General features: G+C 45.2%; 1 protein-coding gene across 3 annotated transcripts in view; it reads left to right on the top strand.

Moving 5' to 3' along the window:
• The window catches only part of Gefmeso (Guanine nucleotide exchange factor in mesoderm), a 67,749-nt gene that overhangs the window by 9,643 nt on the left and 41,660 nt on the right, over positions 1-16,446 (top strand). The window contains exon 2 of one of the 3 annotated variants that reach the window (XM_076787913.1): positions 12,394-12,677. The exons of the other annotated variants lie outside the window; for them this stretch is intronic. The gene's annotated coding sequence lies outside the window, so the exon portion shown is untranslated. The remainder of the gene's footprint in view (positions 1-12,393; positions 12,678-16,446) is intronic. 3 annotated transcript variants of the gene reach the window in all.

The raw sequence follows: 16,446 nt of genomic DNA on the forward strand, positions 1-16,446 counted from the left end.
CCGACGTTGATACTCTACGGCAAAAACGCATTCCGGTTGACCCTGGCTCGAGGAAAGCGTCGATAGCGACCAAAAATAAATTCTTTCCAATTGTTAGGGTGGAATAAAAATTTTACTAGAAAATTAACCCTTAACGGACCAATGTCGCCGTATAAGCGGCATGGCACTTTTACTTACTGGGTACAATGACGCGTATAAAAAAAAAGATAAAATATAAATATTTTCCTTTCTATACTTGATATATTAGCGGTACTAGTGTTCCTGATATCTCAACATTTTTCATTTCTCGAGAAATGAGAAATAAGACTATATTTCTCGAAATTTCTCGAGAATTCTCGAGAATTTTTTATAAAAGAAAAAAATATTGGGAAACTTATAATATTTGGAATATCGTTAATAATATTTATCGACAGGGCAAAAAACTTTAACTCAGTGTTTATTCCTGTTCAATATGTGCATAACTTCAAAAACAAGGAAAAAATAGACGCTAAATATAACCGATAAATTTATTTATTTAAAACCAAACTTCTATAAAGTGAAACATTACGCTTTTGTTTTGAAATGACTTCTTAAGAAGCGTGATGCGTCTAATGTAGAATCAGACAATCTACTTCTCTTTTTTTTGTAACAAAATCTGTAGCCGTAGAAAAATTTCTTTCATTTTGTGTGGATGTTGGCTTTATCGTATACAGAACACCCAAAAGTTGCTGAAGATTAGGTGTCCTTTTGGGTGTGCATTACCTCACACCGACATGCATTCGCAACAATTATTATAAATTTTCACATTGCAAACATGCGTACGTAGTCATTGATGTGTTGCCTGTAGATATGCTTATACGTACGCGATTGATTAGTAATATGCAATTTGAGTTAACTGAAAATTCATTTCTGAAAATATGTTATAAAATAAATGAGATTCATAAGAATTTTCCTAGATTTAAATTTCTCGAGAAATACTGCAATTTCTCGAGAAATGAGAAATAATCAATTATAAAATTTCTCGAGTAATTCTCGAGAAAGAATTCTCGAGAAGGAACACTAAGCGGTACCCATAAGTAATCAATTATTTGCAAAGAATTTGTTTTGCCTTTAGTTCTGTACCGATCGTTGAAGAGGAAACGTATTCTTTTACAGTTTTCGTTAAAGCAGCCTGTGTTCAGAATATTCTAAAAAGTATAATTTTTGTTTACAACCCTGTAATAAAATGGCGGCGTCCGTACCTTCCGAGGATCATATTCGTCGTTGCATACTTTTTCATTTTCATACGGGATTTAATGCAACGGTAACAACAAAGAAAATTTTCGATGTTTATGGAGATGTATTGAAGGTCAACAGTGTCTACGTTGGTGCAGAAGGTTTGCTGCTGGTGATTATGATCTCTCTGACAGGCCTCGAAGTGAACGACCAGTTGAATTTGATAATGACACCCTAAAATCTCTAGTGGAAGCTGATTCAAAATTAAGTATACAAGAATTATCGAGAAGCCTTGGGTCCACATGGTCAACTATACAAAGGCACCTACACGAAATGAGAAAGGCATATAGGCAAGGAATATGGGTACCGCATCAATTATCTGAGACCAACGAGAATATTCGTCGATCAATTTGCACTTCATTGTTATCCAGATTTCGTAGAGATCCATTTCTTAGTAGAATCGTTACCGGAGATGAAAAATGGATTCTTTGTGATAACATAAAGCGTTCGAAGCAATGGCCTTCTGCAAATCAAACCGCAATATCAACCCCTAAACCTAGCTTATCACTTGGGAAGGTGTTACTGTGCACTTGGTGGGACTGTCGTGGCATAATTCACTTTGAGTTGTTGAAACCTGGAGAAACAGTTACCGCTGAGTTGTATTGTCAGCAATTACCACGGCTGTATTCAGAACTATTGAAAAAGAGGGCATCTTTAGTCCACAGAAAAGGTGTAATACTGCAAATTGACAATGCCCGGCTCCATACAGCGAAACTCACTCAGGAAAAAATCAAAGAATTGCAATGGGAAGTTTTACCGCACCCCCGTACTCACCGGATATTGCTCCCTCTGATCTTTTCAGATCTCTGGAGCATTATTTAAGAAATAAAACATTCTGTAGAAGATGTCAGGAAGCACCTTGAGTCATATTTTGCTTGACGAGCCCTGGATTTCTATAAGAGGGGTATTGAAAATTTGCAGGAAAGATAGCAAACTGTCCTTGATAACGATGGAGATTATATAATAAATCAAGAAACAAAAACTTGAATTTACTACAAAGTTTGTTTTAGATTTCAAAATAATTGATTACTTATGGGTACCCGCAATAAAAATGTTGAGTCCACAGTTTCTCTTCGTATGAAAAGTAGCTTGGACCTGGTGGGAAGTAAACTTGAAATACTTCCGGACCGTTACGGGTTAATTGCAGACGCTTAATGACGCCATCTTTACGACAATTTCCATTAAACGGTGTAAATTATGCCTGGAAAGACCTCATTTCCACAGCTAATAAACGATTGGAATTCGTCTCGCTTCGCCGGCGAGATTAATCGACATTTTTGCGATCTCGTCGGCGTTGATTCGGCTCGCCTTCAAACGAAGACGTCACGCGAACGACGTCAGGCGAATGATTTTTGCGTCGCGTGTCTGCGAGAATCAACTTGTGGGGGCGAACCTCGCGAAAAAATCCGAGGAGATACGGGGTCCGGGTGGCAGAACGAGGTCCGTAAACATCCTCTTGGCGAGTTCACATTTACCAGCGCGAGGGGAAAGGATGTCGCGCGATTCCGTTCGGATAGCGATAATTCGTCCGAAAAAGCGGAGGGAAAGAACGAACGGTTCGAAACGGTTTCAAACGGTTTCGTACGGTTCGTCTTTGGTTTCTCGGCCGGGGGTATCGCGTCCGTGCCCGGCGGTCGAGGGTAACGGTGTTTGAAGCAGCCTGTACGACGAGGAGATTCGATCTACTATAATCAATGTATTAAGTTTCGATATAGAAACTCGGTTACGTAAAATAATGAACATAAGAGACAGAGGTGACCACAATGACAATACGAGCAACGGAGTTCGTGGAACGGACTTTCCACGCGCGATTCATAACTCTCTATTGTCGCGATCGGAAAAGACGGCGCGCAAGATTTTCATGGAATTCCTCGGGAGAACCGTTCGTTCGATCGGACGAACAAAACCTGTGGAACGATCGAGAGAGATCGCGGCGTGCAATGCGAAAACGTGGCCGTTCGATGCCCGGCCGACGCGACGCCATTGAACTTGATTTCCCGACACCGTGGATCCTCGCGAGACTGCACGTGCAGAAACTTTAAAGGAGAACGACGCTGCACCTCGCCGGCGTCTCACGTATTCTAAGCCTCGAATTGCATATGGATCTTGGGAACGGGTCGCGCGAAGGTCTTGCGGATTTTCAGGCTTCTTTCCCCTCTCGAAAACGTTACGCAATCGTTCGGAGCCTCTTTGCCATGCGTTTCGAATTGTCGGAATGTATCTCGAGAGAAGCGATCGTTCTTTTCGACGCTGCAGAATGCGATTCGCGTCACGCGAAATCGTGTGCTATCCGCGTTACACATACAGAGGAAATAATATATTCGGAAATCTGCAGTCACTCTGAGAATGTCACGTGAAATTACTTGTTCCCACGTGACGCGTGTGCCTTGATTCGCGAAAAAGCGATAAAGTTTCGAAGAAGGGGAAGCGAGCGAGCCTAATCGATCTCGAGGTGCGCGTTCGCGCTTTTCACCGAGCCGACGTCCGTTGATTCGAAAGGGGGCGCTTTCACGGTCAACTCGTCAATTACACTCGGCGTTTAATCGATCGGTCTTGTCGCACGAATAAACAAGGCGATACCGTGTCGATCGGTGAACAGTTAGCCGAGTGGTCCCGAAGGGTGGCGAATCGGCGAAAAAAGCTGTCCCGATGTGTCCCGATCGGGTCAGCCCGGCGACCCACGCTCCTCGCGAGTCCACAATTGACTCTTGTTGCAGCCAATATGGCCGATCAAACCGGATCTTTGCTTCTACACACGGGCGAGGGGTTAAAGCTGAAGCGGTTGGCTCCTCCGCTGCCACGTAGAGATACCCGGTGTACCCGGCTCGGACGGTGCCTAATGTCGTTACTCGTTACGATTCCCTTATATGTAACACGTGCCGCGGGAACGCGGATTCAGATAAAGGTTCGTTTACACCGTGCCTCGTCCTCGCGTTGCGGCCGATCGGCTCCGATGATGCCGTTAATGAGAAAAAAATTGACCCGGTAACAGGAAGCCCCTGCTGCTGCTCCCTTTGTGCCGGTAGTCTTCCCTTGGACCCCATTGTTTCGGCCTTTAACGCCGCTAACGAGTCACCGATGATAATTATTTCCCTGCTTCTTAATCGATTCAAACTTATCTCTAAACTTTGTTCACCGGCGACTAGGTATTTCATAATTTTTTTTTAATCTACCGCTCCATGGCTAAGCATTTCGACTGAAATTGTTCTGTAAAAGAAAATTTCTAAGCTTCTAATAATAATTATTAACAACTCTGGCTGTTTATAGACATGAAATAGGCAAGACTCCGGTGAAATACACAAAATCCAGTGGACGAAGTGTTACAAATAGAAGGGTTAGTTGCCCGCGAAAATCTAATAGTCGACCGTTTATTTCGAAAGAGCGTCCGCCACCTGCTGGCGCGATAACTTGTCAGTACTATCTATAGTTGCACGCGTTATCATCGCGATAGTATAAAGAACGATTCCGCGGGCGGCAATAAGTTTGTACAGGGTGTAATACATTTCCCGTCGAGTTATTTCCGTTGATTGACGACTGAAATCGTTGTCGGAGGCCTCGGTTACGCTCAGGAAGGTTTTCGTGTCAGGTATCGGACTGGTGTAAATGCATCGACGGATTTATCACGGGGCCGCGTTACCCTTTATCTTTCCGGGCCCGTGCCGTGCAACGCTGTAACGTTGTAACGTGTAGCGCGCTGCCACGCCAAGACGCGTTCTGACTAACGCGACAAATATGTGGAGCAGAGTTGAACGCGCAACGGTGTTCGGCTCGTTACTTTTGCAATTTGTTATCCGTCGTCGAAAAGCCGTGTGTCACGTCCGCGTGCCGCGATTTCTGCGGCGTCCGCAAAACTTTGCGTGACGTTACACCGAAACACGCGAAACTAAACGGCGTTGCGTCACTGTTTCTTTTATGGAAACTGAATTTTCCCTCAGACGGAAAGTCCGCGAATTGTTGTTCCCTGCGAAGATTAACAATCCACGGTTTCAGTATCGGTTCTTTGTCAGTTCTGTTTTCTCGTACAACGCTTGGATATTTAGCAATTTCTGGAATGCAGAGGATTTTAATAATAATAATAATATTGCTTTATTCAGTCTTACGGCCAAGAATTGGACTCGGTTTACAATAACATATAATTACCACAAAATATCTATCTTATCCACGCATTATTCTCTCTCTCTCTCTCTCTCTCTCTCTCTCTCTCTCTCTCTCTCTCTCTCTCTCTCTCTGACTCACCCATCCCTACCCTGACTACTCTACCTATATTCTGCCTATTCCTATTCTTATTCCGATTATTGCACCATTTCCTAGCAGAGGAATTTAATAAAAACTTTTAATGGCGCCTCGGAGAACGAAGGACTAGGAGCCCGCAGCTAAATTGTTTAATATTGCTAACGGGAGAATAGAATTTTATTTTGGCGAGGGGTTAACTGATGGCTCAGGATCCGAGGCGTCTTTATTGCTGGGAGAATTTACTTTCAGGAGCAAGGAGGCTGCGAGCGGATAAAACGAGCGTGAGAGTTACGGAAACGATTTTAATTTAAAATTAGCACCATTGTGGTTATTATGCGAGCGGCAGATAAATCGCATTGTATCTTCACGGTGGTTAATCGTCGTCCAGGCGAGATTAAACCCTGACGAGAGAGGAGGCCTCTCCTCCATTGTGTCCGTCTCCGAGAGAGCAGCGGAATGGCGGCGGTTGCAGCGTCGTTTACGTCGCGTCGGTCCTAATATGCAGCTAGAGTGTGAATGAACTCGTAAATCGTGAACGTCGGGACACTTTTCTGTCCGTGTACGCATTAGCGGCGCACGCGTTCGCTCTAATAAGGGTACACGGTACGACGAGCCTTTATGATAGCATTACCACGCATTGAAATCACCGACGCAGCACGCTCGTAACTCCGCGGGGCCGTAAAGCCTGCTCGCTTGGGAAATTGATCGGGATACGGCCAGATAACGCTCGCAAATATTCGGTGTTATTATTTATTAAATTACCCGGCTTCCATTCTTCCTCGTTGGACATTACTCGTTCAAATTTTCTACGAATAGGAGACGACCGAGGACTCCTCGAATGGAAAATATCGAAAAAATGCTAGTCCTCTCATTTCGAAAAATTTCACGAAATTATCCATTGCGGCTTCGAGATTCCTACGAAATTTTCGATTTTGGTTCAATACGGATGTTATTAAAAGTACAAGTCATCTGTTTGAATAACTATCGTCCAACACTGATCTCTTCTCGATTCTCCATCGAGTATAATTCAATATATAATACATAATACAATCGAATGAACTTCTTTAGTGACGCACATATTACAATGAAAATTGCACGAGGTCTGAACGGATAAATAAATGTTTACGCACAGATCGAGGTAGCACAGTGAAAATGAAAAATATTGGGTTGACCGGATAGTTCGTGCCGTTTTTCTGTCGGTGGCATTAGGATAGGTCTGAATATGTCAGAATGATTGAGAACTATTGGTACTTGTACATAGTCTATAAAAAGGTGATCTTTCAGGCATTTTTAGAAAAAAAGTTTGATTAGGACACAGAGTGAATTATAGACATTTGATGCTTTTTTCTTCCAAAAGTTGTTGGAGCTTGGTTGGGATGTGCTACTCCATTCGCCTTATTAACCAGACATTACACCCTTAGATTTTCATCACTTTAGGTCAATACAAAATTCCCATAATGACAGAAACTTTAACTCTTTGGTCGACATAAAAAATCATATTTAAGAGTTTTTCGCCGAAGAACGCAAGTTGCGTGAAAGATGGAGAAAGATTATGGAACAAAATGGCACTTGTAATAATTCAATAAATGTACTTCGGACAACTCAATAGCTTTTCTCTGTGGACAAAGCGCGAAGATCGAAGGATCCATCGTTCGATGGAGATTCTCCTCGGCGAGTTGCACGTGGCGGAACCGATCTGTACTTTGCTCGGTCGGTTCCGAGATCGAGCGCAAAGACGTAAATTTCCATAAACATCGTCGGCGATAGCGATCGGCAGGGACTTCCGTCCGCTGATAGAGCAGTCTAATTCGTTCCGGGCGATTGTGTCGAGCACCAGGGCGACGTATCAACGACAAGCCAATTATCGGGATCACCCGAAGGGAGGATACACGGGACGCAGGATCGCGATCCTCTCGGCCAGTCAATACACGGCCAGTTTGTCGACAGGTAAATTTGCCGCGGTTGCACACGAAAGAAACCGATGGAGACAGAACGAGAAGAGAGAGAGAGAGAGAGAGAGAGAGAGAGAGAGAGAGAGAGAGAGAGAGAGAGAGAGAGATCGAGTTGCTCGGGTAACGAGCGCCTCTAAATCAAGTATGCGCGCGTAATTGTGTACCAGGGCTCGATTTCTATGGATTGTTTCATTTATTTGCCCCCTGGCGCGGTATTCAATTATCCTGCAGCCGTGCAATTACCCCTCCGCGAGGGGCGACGATTTTATTTCCGTGACGGCTGATCGCTCGATACTTCTTCGGGATCGATCGCGCGGGATCCCCGAGATCGACGTTTCAAAGAGACCTAAATAAATAATTAAGCTATGCGTGTCTACGCTTTCAATTATTTTCAATAAAATTTTTACAAACAGAGTTGCGTCTCTCCCGGAATTACCCTACAATTTTTCTTATAAACGCATAAAATCCTCGGTTCAGCGACTGTCGATGGAAGCGCGGTGTTTTCCCAATCTTCCGGAAATCGGGATCGCTTTCTAAATCATTGCGGCGATGCTAATGAGCATGACTCAAACACCGGAATAAACGGTATTTTCAGCCGCGTAATCCAAATAATGCCGGCGGTTCGACCGGGGGGCGGCGGCGCGCGCGCGTGATATTTAAAATGGAAATGAAGTCGTTCGAACGTTTCACGGTGTCGATGGAAAACATAAGCCGCTTAGGCGGTCGGTCGGTCTCCCGTGTATTAGTTACGAGGCGTCCTACGCGTTCGCGTTCGCGTTCTGCTACACTGAGCCGCGATAATTAGCGAAGCAGAGCGATAGCACGCACGGTCCCCTTTGCCCGGGGCCGGGGCCGAACAAAGAATATCTTATTCGAGCCCCTTCGCGCCGCGTTTTCTCGAAAATCGTTCGGCGAATCGCGTCTTGAACACGCGACGCGACTCCTTGGTAACGAGCACGTCGAAAACGTCCAATGAGAATTTTGCGCCGGGCGCCTCCGCTTCGAGATAATCGCGTTCAAACGCTGGAGTGTCCTGCTTCTTAACCCTTTGCACTCGAAGCTATTTTAACTCCAGAACGAAACATTTCTTCCGACCTAGAATATTTCCCTTCTATATATTTTTTTTTCATGTTATACATACGAAAATGGTGCAATTTACTCGTACAACATTGGAGTGTTTAGTAATTTATTTAATACAAACAAATTTCAAAATGTAAAAAATATTTTGTACAGTCGCCATTCGAGTGCTAAGGGTTAAATGACGTAGTGTTTCGTGAAGAATCTGTTACGACGAAAATGAGTGGGTGCAATTTGAGAGATGCAATTTGAAATCTTTTAGAGATTTGCTCGTTTTTCCTTCGTTTTGGAGAAAATCGGAAAAAACGAAACGAAACAAGTTTTCATTTTTGTACTTATTTATTTACATTCTATTTACGTTATCGGCCTTTTGCAACAATGCAAGCATTACATCTAGCACTGACTTAATAAATTATTCGCGTATTCAACATTAGAATATGTACACGGCATTGTAGCTGAAGCTATTCACTCCAATATATCTGAGTAACTGACTAAAGACTGATTAAGGAATCATAGAAGAAAGCAAGAATATAAACAAACGAAAGAATGCAAAGGATAACAACACCAAGCGACGTCAAGTGTTTACATATCTCACTGTCACAACTCACACAACAATGTCAAAACAATCACAAATGCAAGTGTATACAACAACTCAAGAGAGCAACTGACAACGAGATATTGAATTTTTGCGATTTTCTCCAATTTTTGTCTTAACTTTTCTGTCCCCTACACGCTCCTGAAGTTTTGCCATTTAAATTCGGGACACCCTGAAACAATAAATTAAGAAATACAAACTTAAATTTACTACAAAGTTCGTTTTAGATTTCAAAATAATTGATTACTTATGGGTGTCCCTAATAAAAATGTTGAGTCCACAGTTTCTCCTCGTATGAAAAGTAGCTTGGACCTGGTGGGAAGTAAACTTGAAATACTTTCGGACCGTTACGGGTTAATTGAAGGGAAGTTCGTTTTAGATTTCAAAATAATTGTGTACTTTGGTCCCCCTAATATTATTTCTAGATTATTGGAGCAGGGAGGAAATCTTAATCTCTTCACAAGTATCACCGATTCTCTCGCTCTTTACTCTTCCACTGCCAATCGTACGATGTTCTGTCTCGCTGCTACCAACCCTGTGGAAACGAAATTTCTAATGTTACTCTTTCTAGTCCAAGGAAATTGTTGGTCCAGCAGCTTCGAGGTCGAGCAGAATTTTTAATCGGGGTTTTCGACCTCTTTCCCGATCGATCGCGCATCTTGTGCACGCCAGAATCGAAATTTCCTTTGGCAGACTCGCTTTCCGCTCGACGGAGCTTGCACGACCTCCCAGGGTCTGTCGATGCCGGTACGAATTGAGGTCGGGGCTCTTTGAGGCGGTTTCGAGCCCTTCTGCGCCGAAATTAACTTGGAGTCGTTCTTCTCGTAAAGAGAACACGGGTCGGGCCGGGCCGGGCCGGGCCGGGCCGTTCGATAAACGAGTGATCGAACCGAAACCTTTTCAGGAGGATTAAATCGTGTAGCGATACGGTCCCGAACGTGGACGAGCGGTCGTAACTCACGGCTGTCGTCGTTGTAATTCGGGATAACGATTACAGCCGACAGAACGTGTTCCGCGGAAGACGAGTCGAGTCCCGAGGAAGAAGGTTGACGCGCGTGGCCACCCAAATGCACGTTTCTAGGAATGCCCGCGCTAGGCTCTTGCTCAAAGCGTTCTGCCAAAAGGCCGAGCGATTTCCCGCGAAGCTTTTGTGCTCGATCCGGTTCGTGGGCGTTGCTTCTACAAACGGCGAACCCGTTGTTCTGCTCGGACACTTCGTCGGAATCGTCACGAATTTTAACCCGAAGCGAGGCTTCTCCGGAAATTTCGAGGTTTCGTGGAAAATTGTACACCGACGAGTTCTGCCGATTCGGTGGAGTCTAAAATACCGTATCAATACGTCGCGATCCTACACGAGGATGGTAGTTTGGCAAATAAATTAATTGTAGCGCGTGGGTCCCCGCAGATGAGCAAGTATCGGGGCAACGTCAATTTCTCCTGATTCTCGTCTCTTATCCAATTGAGCTCGGAAACGTGTCACGTTATAGTAAAGATCTGTAGAATGTAAGTACAGTCAAACCTGTTTTTGTGCGGTCCTTTTCTAGGCGATTTTGTTTCGTGCGATTTTTTGTTATGCGGTATATGAATGCCAACGGTGTTGGCATTATAACACCCTTGTAATTGAGATCCCCTGCAGGGATCCAGCTTTGCAACAAATTGGAAAAGCATTTTCTTTAAATAGATAACAATTCCAAAAGGAGTTTGAAATTCCAAAACGAGCTTCGATCAAACGACCGTCGTCGCAAAAACTTATCACTGACTTCGTAGTAACAAAAAATAAATCAACTCTAATACCTTCAAGTGACGAATGCGATTTTGAACCAGTTCATCGCAAGAAGATGCGCGTTTTGGACTACGACGAGCAGTATTGAATTATGTGCTTTTTGAACATTTCTCCACGTTTAAAATGAGAAATTAAATTTTTTAAAAATGTTTCCATGTGTAATTCAATTATTCATTTTGTTTGGAAAGCACTTTCTCGCTATTTTGTAAATCTTTGACACATCTTCTAAGTGAGACTTTTTTTTATGCGATCCCTCTCCACCGCATAAAACAAATTTTCTTCAACATGTCGTAAAAAATTATTATAGCCATTTATGAAGTTCCCGAATATTTGTTTGCGCGGTTTCTTTCATGCGGTTCCTATCTACCGCACAAAAACAGGTTTGACTGTATGAAGAGCATAGACGTTGTTGCACAAGACTTGTGAAATTACAATGTGGCATTTAGGAGATACCGAGAAACGAGGAAAGATATCTAAACTATGGTCGGATTGAAATATTTGGCGGACAAAGATGTACCGGTCACAAGATTCTTCGAATATTCTGGTTCTCTCGTCACGAAAGATCAGTTATGCAGAGGATCAGTGTGAATGGCCCGAAGCACGCTTCGAGCCGATAAGACGGTTTTTCACGTCGTGTGTCGCGATAAGGGAGCGCGTGGAGTCGACACGATAAGGAGAACGGGTTGCCCGGTGTTTTGATCGAAGGCTGGAGTTTTCAGTCGCCGCAAGATCGGAGAAACGTCTGCCCTCGCAAAGTTTCCCGGGAACTCGAGGAAACGTGAGCGAAGCCGCGGCGACAGTCTACCGAGTCGTCAACGTGTGGGACTGTAACAGGAGCAAACGGAAGCCGTGCCCTTTAACGCGTGGGAGGAAGACAAATTGTAAATAAGACTCGACAATGGGTTCTCACAATATTCATTAGGCTATCGCCCGGGTGCCGACACCCGTTCGACCTCCGTAACTCTCTCATCCCTTCCCCATTAGGCGTATTTCTCGTTACCGAGCTGATAAAATGGACCCTGTTTCTCGGATGGGACTGGTCTCTGTTCGATACGCCTAATGCCTTCCACTTAGGCCATCTTGTGTTCAAGAGCTAATAGGCTGTTCCACAAAATTACGGGATCGCTAAATGTTCAGCTACGTATAATTGTCTAACCGCTGCAACTTTAAGAAGAAAAATTACACGGTAGCCTAACTGGGCTCGTTTTAACCTCCGGACAACGGGCCATTCTTGCAACTACATAATTGGTGATATTTGGGACCACTCACTGTATTGATATTTCGAAACATATTTGCGAAGGTACTTGTTGTAGACCGATTAATCTGTTCCTTATTCCTAATGCCAACTGAGTAATTGAACAACAACTGGGTCGACAGACAGAAATGACCCGTATGTATTAAAAAAAAAAACAGTGGAAAACTGAAGTAGGTTTCGTTCTAGAAAATTCGAACGAACAGTTTCGACAGAAAAGGAACAACTCGTCTGGTCTGTTCAGCAGGTTAAGAGGAAGTGTGGCGGATAGGGAACAGCTTTCCATCGTTCGAATCACGTCCGCGTCATAATGCTGCCGGGACAGAGGCAATCAAAACACGAATGTCCGATAGAGGTCTTTTCGGGAAAAAATGTTATTTAATACCGCGTGGGCATCGGTGCGCCAGTATTGCGTCTATCTCGTGGATTATATGGGTGGAAAGTGGGCACCACGAGAAAAAAACTGTCATTCGACGGCCGGTCAATGGGCTTGGCAGCTCATGCGCGTTCTGTATTCACCGACTTGATGAGGTAAGATCAAATAAAACCTTTCCCATTTTCTGACCTATTCTCCCATCCCTCACTGTCGGAAGCTTAGGCTGTGCCCTAATTAAGCTTTGCACAGCGACAGAATCGGTCTTCAATTTAACCCTTAACGCTCCGACTTTTAATTGCGAATATCGACCGGCAACTCCAACTTATTCTCATCATACTTCGACTTGCAACTTCTTAAGTGTCAGATTTTAAATGCTACAATGACGTGTAAATAATAATATTAAAGTCATTCAAAACAATCTTCATTCATCTCGGAAGTAATATAATTTTGATTACAATATTAGAGTAGAACGCCGCCAGTTAACAGAGATCGTGGACTGTTCTTTATTTATTTCTTGTCATATTGTTAGTTCGAATTTGTGTGCGAGAAATTTGCGAAAAAGAAAAACGAATCGAGAAAGAATGCTTGTCGAGGGCTTTACCCGAGAACAGCGTCCCTGGTTTATAAAATTGATAGAGAATTAATGGAACGGTAAATCGTGGGATCAATGAAGCCAGAGTCGCATCTGGATCTCTCGTTTTCACAGACCGCTGGTGAATAGCCCGATCTTAGTCCGGCGACTATTAATAGACGGAAATATATGTCAGGCCGGAACGGCTCGGTTAATCAGAAAATCTCGGTCCCCGAACACAGAAACAACGAGACGGAATATTACGTTCCGACGCGAGCTCTCGTGTGTCAACCTCGTTATCCCGACGACGACGACGACGATCGTTTCTTTGTTCGCGAACGATAAGCGACACCAGAGCGACGACGCGATTAGCGTCGCATTAGCAAAAACCTCCGACGCCGCGGTTTCCACTTTCAGGCTTCGGCTGAGCAACCGTTGATCGCTATCCTCATTTCCCTGGCGGTTAAATGCAGCAGCTGCTATCCCCTGTTGCACCGAAATACACTTATCCAAATCTCACCGATCGCTAGAATGAATCGGGACACCTGCAACTGATTTCACACGTCCTCTGATCTGTCGGTTCGGGCAGTTTCGTAGGGTCCTCGGCGAACACGGGAGAGTTGCCCTTTTCGCGAGACTGTAGTTCCTTGGAAACAGTGAATAAACGAGCGAGCGAATATCGAAGGTTTACGTAAGGCTCGGTTAGGAACTGGCTAAGGGGGTTGATTCGTTTCCTGCAGAGAAATCAATCCGGTGTGCATGTCCGGGATTTTTCGCGGCGCGTGTACGGTTTTCCCAGGAAACCGCAACGGGCCTGGCGATTTCCTGCGATAATGTGCGACGATTCGATGAGCCGGCACCGCTAGGAAGACGCGGCAGCCTTCTCTCCGCGGAGATGGATTCGCCTAACGGTCTCTCTACCGTCTACCCCGCCATCTTGTTGGGTTTACCGACGCGTCGCAATACAATCGGCCGCCGCGGATCTTTCCTTTCTATTCCGTCGGGGACTGTCGTCGTTTTCTTTCGCTTCTTTCTCGGTTAGCTACGCCGTCCTTTTGTACTGCAAACACAGCCAACGGGCCTGTGGTGATCTCTTCGGAGTGCTTCCGGTTCGGTCACGTCGATACACTCTTCACCGGGTCGTCTCGCGACCGGGGACTTCGACCAGAAACCTTGTAACATCACGATCGATCGATTTTCTAAATCGACAGACGTTCAAACTGGCAGAATCACATCTCTTTGAATCGCAAAGAAGCTCCTGTTTTCGGTGAGTCGTCTAGCAGCCATTTTATCGGTTTCAAAATGGCGGACGCTCCCTCGTCCACCTCGGAACTTTAACGTTTAAAATCTTGAAAATCATTCACGGTAGAACATTGTTCTTGCGCGGAAACGATAAGTCTCGATGGCATCGTAGCATAGTACGATGCAAGTAGGAAAATAGTTCGATACCGTGAGAACAGGCGTGAATATTTACGACGAGTCGACCGCCATCTTGTTTCTCCTAGCCAGTGTCTCGGTCTAACGTTTCTCAAGCTGTATTACGTTGAGAACGGTGCGGGTGCAAGAAATTCTGTCGATTCGCGTGGTCAGAGCAAGTCGTCCATCGTTTAACAAAATTGCCGATATTTAGTGACTGAACAGCACGCGATTAAGGTGTTAGCGACTCGTTCGAATATGTATGCCGGGCATAAATATCTCGCGACCAAGTGAATTTCCTGTTCAGAAAGAGTGTTCCGCGAGTCCGGAGGTGCGTAGCCCGAGGCGCTCTCTCGTTCGGAGGGATGGAACGGAAAGCTGGCAGTAACTCAGAATCATGTACGCGGACTATTATCGGTTCGGACGTCGTCGGAACGAATGGAAACGGCAATGGGCTTGACGCGGGTCGCTTCATCTCCCGGCCGCGGTCCCGCGCTCGCGCTCGCGCGCGCGCATAAAGCGATCGCTTTTAATAACCCGTTTCACGTTTCGCCGATAACGAGCGAGCCGAACCGAACCGAACTGAACAGGTTTATTCGTACGGTGTCCTTCTTTTCCGAGTTTGTTTACCGGTTACGCCACTGTCGCTGCTCTAGGATCGCGTTTATTTCGCCTCCCACGTGCTCTGCGGCCGGTACCGATCGAAATACCAGCGATCTCGAGCGGAGAAATCGCGCGAGCAGTGTGAGCACGAGCCAATTATATGACAAATCGATCCAACCTCCGAGCCACGGCTCAGACGGCCGAACAATTCATATACATCAACGATTTCTCCGGTTGTCGCGGTCCCCGTCGACTCTAGGTCAGCTGTGGACACCGATTGCCCTCCGGGCCACTGTCTTGGCTCCGGGACAACCAAGAGCGACACGGCCACGCCCACTCGGGACCTATCCAGAAAGAAAGAGCGAGATCCAACGTCTTCTGACTTCGATATTTAAATATACAGGGGCGGTTCAACTCACTTTCAATTTCTTTTGAAAACTTCTTTAATGCTCTCCTTGACATGTAACAAAACTATTATAGATTTTTGGGTGATCACCAGACTGCGGATCTTTATGCAAAATAAAAAATATTGGCATTGATTGCAAGACACAGGAGCGAAATAAACATTTCTTTCTTCGTTTAATTATTTTAGCAAGCTAAAACCGATATATGCTGGTGCATTTAAATCTTTTAATGTGTCCACTGCTTAAAATTGTGCTTACCCATTTTTGTCAGAAATGCATAAAATCCGCGATCTGATGATCACAGATTAATTTACATTCGAGGCATAAGGGTTCACATCTGTTCCTGCTACGGAGCATTTTTTTCCACTTAAACCGAAACGTTCTTTATCACTGTTGAAAAGTTGTACGATTCCCTCGACCCTCAACTTCGGCGAAGCATCGTCGCGGGTGCAACAAGATCCCGGCAGCAGCTGATCCCCGATCCCTATCGAGCGATCGATCCATCGATCCGGAGCGGTTTTCAGCGAGCGAGCGATCCGCGCGGACTCGCTGGTCGGTTGTTCTGCGGGGACCGGTTCTTCTAGCCGTGTCCGAGCGGAGACAGAAAAGTTGCGCTGCGAAACGAGACCGCACCCCGTGGCTCCGAGGTGGTATTCCTGTCCCACGTGAACCTTGCGAGGTCTCTCCACCGAGTGCAGTCTAGAACTCTCCCGCATCGGTGCATCCTCCTTCAGTGTTTACCGCGACGTCTAGCCGAGCTGGCCGACCGTGTCTCTTTTCCGTGATTCATCTCGCGTCCTCCGTCTCTGCAAAGTCCTGCTGCGACTCTTTATGAATCCATCGCCTCGATATCTGGACGGTGCTATCCACGCCCGTTTAGCAGAATCTTTCATCTCCGAAAGAAGGCGAGAAGCTTGTCCGCTGAACATT

Source organism: Halictus rubicundus, chromosome 5, assembly GCF_050948215.1.
Source record: "Halictus rubicundus isolate RS-2024b chromosome 5, iyHalRubi1_principal, whole genome shotgun sequence".
Taxonomy (NCBI): Eukaryota; Metazoa; Arthropoda; class Insecta; order Hymenoptera; family Halictidae; genus Halictus; species Halictus rubicundus.